The sequence below is a fragment of the Podarcis tiliguerta genome (genome assembly GCF_965153285.1).
Source record: "Podarcis tiliguerta genome assembly, chromosome: 4".
NCBI classification, from domain to species: domain Eukaryota; kingdom Metazoa; phylum Chordata; class Lepidosauria; order Squamata; family Lacertidae; genus Podarcis; species Podarcis tiliguerta.
The window spans coordinates 85,879,360-85,885,191 of record NC_139537.1 but is presented as its reverse complement, the minus strand read 5'-3'; the positions used below and the strand labels follow the sequence as shown (position 1 = coordinate 85,885,191).

General features: G+C 44.1%; 1 long non-coding RNA gene across 1 annotated transcript; it reads left to right on the top strand.

Annotated features, from left to right (window-relative positions):
* Positions 1-1,239: 1,239 nt before the first annotated feature.
* LOC310676420 lies at positions 1,240-4,779 on the top strand. The gene is made up of 3 exons (XR_014510556.1): positions 1,240-1,447; positions 2,204-2,273; positions 4,694-4,779. It is a non-coding gene; the product is annotated as an uncharacterized lncRNA (long non-coding RNA).
* Positions 4,780-5,832: the final 1,053 nt, after the last annotated feature.

The window sequence follows — 5,832 nt, the reverse complement described above, 5'->3', positions numbered from 1 at the left end:
TTTCCTACATATGAAGAACCTGTTTACTTTCTTTCCTTTTTTAAAATCCTGTTTTGCAATAAAAGAGCTGTAGCTTTGTTATATTTTCTTTTTTGAAGTTTATAACAAATAAACTAGGAAATTAAAAAGGATGATGGCTACCAGTAAAGCATAATTAATACTTTAATAATTAAAGTTTTCAGTCTGAGCCAAACTAGATGAAGTCCTGGGAGATCTGTGATTTTTAAAAGTTTGGCAACTACAGGGGTTGGGTGTGGGTGGTAAAATCAAATCAGGACACTGGCACTAGTAGGGTGGGAATTTCATGCTTCCCCCCTCCATTTTCCTGATGGACACCTACCTGCATGCATGAACATGCATACCAATGTTCCAAAGGGCAAAACCTACAGGTAGCATATCTGATTCAATACCACCCCCACCCCCACTGGCTGGTTTTACATTTTTTGGAGGGGAGTGGGAGGAGATCCACTCATGGGAGTCCCACAATATCACATCTAGTTGTGCCCTTAGCCACAGGAATATGTGATACAAATTCCAATTTTATGACCAATCTAGATACTGAGAGTGGCACAAAACATCGTGTTGTTGTCCAGGTTGTTTTGAATGGGGAGGTTTCAGAATTCAGCATGGATGGAATGGAAAGGAGCTGCTAAACTCTTCCCCTTTAGTCCCATGCTCGCACCATGGGAGCGAGCATTGGGATTTATTCCCAGGTTAAGCATGTCTAAGACAGTGGGAAATGTCTTGGCTTCAGTATCAGACATATCAATGGATCATAAACAGAAAATACGAATTAGAATCTATTTGACTCCCTTACATTTGTATAAGTAAGGACTATCGAATGTAGCTCTTTGTTTGAGATGTAATACAGACAATGTTTCCTTGAAACATGCTTTTACTGTATGCCACATTTACTACGTTTTGGGAGAAAGTGCTGGAGAAGACACTACGGAAAAAAAATAAGATTTTCAGAGGGGAACATGCTCTTGAACTGTATACCCATTGTATGGAAATTGACAACAGTACAGCAAAAATGGGTTCTATGCACTCTAATGGTGGCCAAGAGACTGAGGACTCAGTCAGCTATGTTGTTGTAACTCCACTGTAAAGATGCGGCACCAGATGTCGCTATAGGGCAAAAAACTGTCCATGAGATTTTACATAGGGATTTTTTCTTTTGTTATAACAGTCTAATTTATGACTTATTTATAGTGTGTTTTTTTCTTGTGTGTAGATCCAGCCTTGTACTGATGAACTGGAACACCTGGCAATACTAGCAATACAGTGGTACCACGGGTTAAGAATTTAATTCATTCTGGAGGTCCATTCTTAACCTGAAACTGTTCTTAACCTGGAGTACTACTTTAGCTAATGGGACCACCCGCTACTGCTGCGCTGCTGCCGTGCTTTTTCTGTTCTCATCCTGAAGCAAAGTTCTTAACCTGAGGTACTATTTCTGGTTTAGTGGAGTCTGTAACCTGAAGCGTCTGTAACCCTAGGTACCACTGTATATAAACAGATAGCTTACAGATGCAGACTTTCTTTGGATAAATAAAGGGATATTTGCAATGAATTTATACAGAATATAACAGGTTATTGAAAAGTATATGTGTATTAGGATAACAAGAATATACATATTTGTATATTAATGTTTGGTAGTTGTCAGGGAACTGCCATCAGTGCCGGAGAGAGAGAGCAAGATCCAGAGGGATTCCAGAGAGTGTCCCGGGATTGGGAAAGGCAGCCCATCTTCTGGGGAAGAGAATCAGCGTAGCACCAGTGGAGAAGGGGGGCAGATGGGGGAAGCGGCGAGGCGGTCCCATGACTCCTTGCCGGGGACCAGCGGGGAGAGTAGGGGCCCTCCGCTGCCTACGCCCTCCTTGCGCAGAAGGCTTTCGTGCAGAGAGAGTAGGAGGAGACTAGGCGTCAAAGAGCTTCTTTGCTGGAAGAAGTTTAAGAAACGCCCACTGACGGATTCTGCCAGCGATTGAGACAGCCACGGGTGAGTGGCTGTCCAGACAGAAAAGGTTCACTCAGGCAACCCAGCCAGGTGTTTGCACTGGCTTACGCACGAGCAACCCCTAGAACCACTACAGTAGTGTAACAGTAATGTTTCTTTTTTCATTCTGCCTCACTCCCCCCCCCTTTTTTCACTCTATCTTTTTATAAATGAAATAATCATAATATTTTTTATTTTTTTTAGTGTGCCTAAAGCTGCAGCCCAAGAATCACAATACAATCATCAACACCAGCAACAAGCACCCCCCAGATAGGTGAGTTGTAGCATTTCCAGCAGAGGCATACAAAACTAGGTCTTTGTGAATAGAGAGGCAGTCTGCATGACATGTCAGAGGGTGGGGGAAAGTTGTCTGAAAACTGTTGATGCTGAGAAGGAGGAGGAAAGTGCCTCGGAGAGCTGTGGCAAATGATTATTGTGTCAGTGACAGTCAGCACCATCACTACTGTTGTGCCTGAGGGAGAGTGAAACCACAGGAGAGCTTGACATATGTGACAACATGTCATTTAGGAGCGCTGCCCAGACAGCGTTCTGAGGGAAGGTTCCATCTGGCTTCAGAGGTAGCAAAATCCAGAGAAATGCAGGTTACAAACTTAGCAAGTCCTGCTAGACCGCAAGCATGAGTTTCAGCATACATTGTTCCCTTCTAAACCTGTGTCCCATCAAGTTGTATTAATGGCCACACATTTGGTGGTGGCGTAAATATGTATAGTGTTGGGGTTTTTTTTTGGCAAAGGGTGTTTAAGGAGATAGCAGAAATCACTGGGTTAAAGCTGACCGAGAGTCCAGAGGTAGCACTATTATCAATTTACAATGGGGTGGAAGGTTCACCGGCTACGAAGGACTTGCTCACAAATTTATTGACAGCAGCACGAATTATTATCATTATTTATAATAATTATATAATATATATATATAATAGCCAGGAAGTGGAAGGGGCAAGCAGAATATAAAATGGAAAAATGGTATAAAGAGGTGTGGGATGTAACTATTAATGGTAAATTAACATGTGTCATTAAGGTAAGATGGGGGATATGCAAGAGAAATGGTTTTGAGGAGATATGGAAGGTGTTTGTGGAATTTGTACTGTTAAAACAGAAAGGGGTCAAAACATTGCAAGAGGTGTTGAAATTTTGGGAGGTTGGATGTTACCATGGAATGGTCTTGGTGGTGGGGCACACAATTTACCGGTAATTCTTATATATTTATGATTATTACCGTATTTTTCGCCCCATAGGACGCACCGCCCTATAGGACGCACCTAGTTTTTTTTTGGGGGGGGGGATAAAGAAAAAAAAATATTTCCACCCCAGGCACGGGGCTGGCGTGGGGGAAGCCCGAACTTCCCCTGACCCCAGCCCCCAGAAGAGCCTGCTATCCGCAAGCCTAGGGAGCCGCGCCGGTCTACCCAGGCTTGCGGACAGCTGTGCGAAGCCTGGGTGCGCTGAGGCTTCCTAATGCACGCAGCTCTGCGCAACCCTCCGGAGCCCACTGCAGCTTGGCGCTGGGCTCCGGAGGGTTGCGCAGAGCTGCGCGGACCCCGGGAGGGCAGGCAGCTCTGTGCGACCCTCCGGAGCGCGGCAGGCAGCTCTGCGCGACCCTCCGGAGGCCGGCGTGGCTTGGCGCCAGGCTCCGGAGCAATGCGCAGAGCTGCACGGAGCCCAGGAGGGCAGGCAGCTCTCCACGACTCTCCGGAGGCCGGCGCGGCTTGGCGCCAGGCTCCGGAGGGTTGCGCAGAACTTCCTGAAGGCTGGAGAGCAAGAGCCTCTTGCTCTCCAGGCTTCAGCGAAAGCCTGTATTCGCCCCATAGGACGCACCCACATTTCCCCTTCATTTTTGGAGGGGGAAAAGTGCGTCCTATAGGGCGAAAAATACGGTACTTTGTCATAACAACAACAACAACAACATTGGGGGGAAATGGCTGTGTCTGTACTGACTCTGGCATGGCGGTGGTGGGGAGCAATGGAAGAGGCGCTGATTAATACAATTGGCAGTTACGCCTATTTTATATTTGCACGAAGTTAGCTAATAAATGGGATCCGCGCTTGGCCCCTTTGACACATCTTAACAAGCCAGCTGTTCCCATCCACAAATTCACTGTCATTTCCCCCAGCCAGATCTGCTATACATAAGCAGGAGCCAGAATGTCTCCCACAGGACTTTGGTACTGAAGCATCACTGAAGCATTTCATGGACAGAGATAGTACCTAATTTTTTGTAGCCTTGCTAAAAAGGAGAAACATGAAATGAGCATGTTTTATTCATTTCAAATTAAGACGGTTATCTCTTGTTGTGGTTATTGTAGCACACAGCTTGCAGGAATCTAGCTGATTGGGCTGTCTGTTCTGGAGGTTGTCAGATGAGCCCAGTCTAATTTCTCTGATGAACATCTTCTTCTTCTTCTTCTTCTTCTTCTTCTTCTTCTTCTTCTTCTTCTTCTTCTTCTATTATTGTTATTGTTATTAGTGCTTTTTTTCTTTAAAAATGTTTAGGGGTACTCTCATTTTGACACAAGACACCATTTTATAGTTCAAATTGAGAAATAAAATACAGTAAATGGACAAAAGTACAAAGATTCACAAAATGTTTAGGGGCATGTGTACCCCTGTGGAACCCCAGAAAAAAAGAGCACTGATTCACTGGGGAACAAATTTTTTCTTGCATTGACACCTGCAGTTGTTCTTCAAAGGGGCTACATTTGAAGGTGATCCAGAAACTACAACTAATCCAGAACGTGGCAGCCAGACTAGTGACTGGGAGCGGCCACCGAGACCATATAACACTGGTCTTGAAAGACCTACATTGGCTCCCAGTACGTTTCTAAGCACAATTCAAAGTGTTGGTGCTGACCTTTAAAGCCCTAAATGGCCTCGGTCCAGTATATCTGAAGGAGCGTCTCCACCCCCATCGTTCTACCCGGACACTGAGGTCCAGCACCGAGGGCCTTCTGGCAGTTCCCTTCGAAAAGCCAAGTTACAGGGAACCAGGCAGAGGGCCTTCTCGGTATTGGCGCCCGCCCTGTGGAACTCCCTCCCACCAGATGTCAAAGAGAACAACTACCAGACTTTTAGAAGACATCTGAAGGCAGCCCTGTTTGGGGAAGCTTTTAGTGTTTGATGTATTGCAGTATTTTAATGTTTTTTTGGAAGCTGCCCAGAGTGGCTGGGGAAGCCCAGCCAGATGGGCGGGATATAAATAATAAATTATTATTATTATTATTATTATTATTATTATTATTATTAACCTAATTTTGACATGCTAATTTCATATCTGAGGTTCGTTTTGTTCTGTAAGCTCTAGGTTTTTTTGCAATTCATGTTTTTCACTTTTCACCATAATCTCTGTTTTTCACAATGCAAGAATTCAATATTTTATTAAACACATAGCCAAAGTAGTACAATATGAGTATAAATGTAAGTGACTTATATAGCATTGGACATGACATGTATAGCATTGAAAATGACATGTATATCTATGTACAGTTGGAGGTATGCAAAAAAATGTATTCCCTTGGGATACACAGTATCTACAAGCTGTTGTTATTCAGTAAAGAATTTGTGCTTGTAGCTCTTGCATTTGTGGACTTGCACAGGGGATTCTCAACAGTAGTCTGACATCATTGTAAATAAATATAAGCATGCAACGACGGCAGTGAGAATGCTACTAGCCCAGAGATGGAAGGAAGGAGAAGTACCAAGAAGAATGGCATATGAAACTGATGGCGTATGCAGAGATGGCGAAACTGACGGGGAAGAAAATACGAAACCAGGAAGATCAAGTAATTTCCAAAGATTGGAGCAAACTTGTAAAAGACC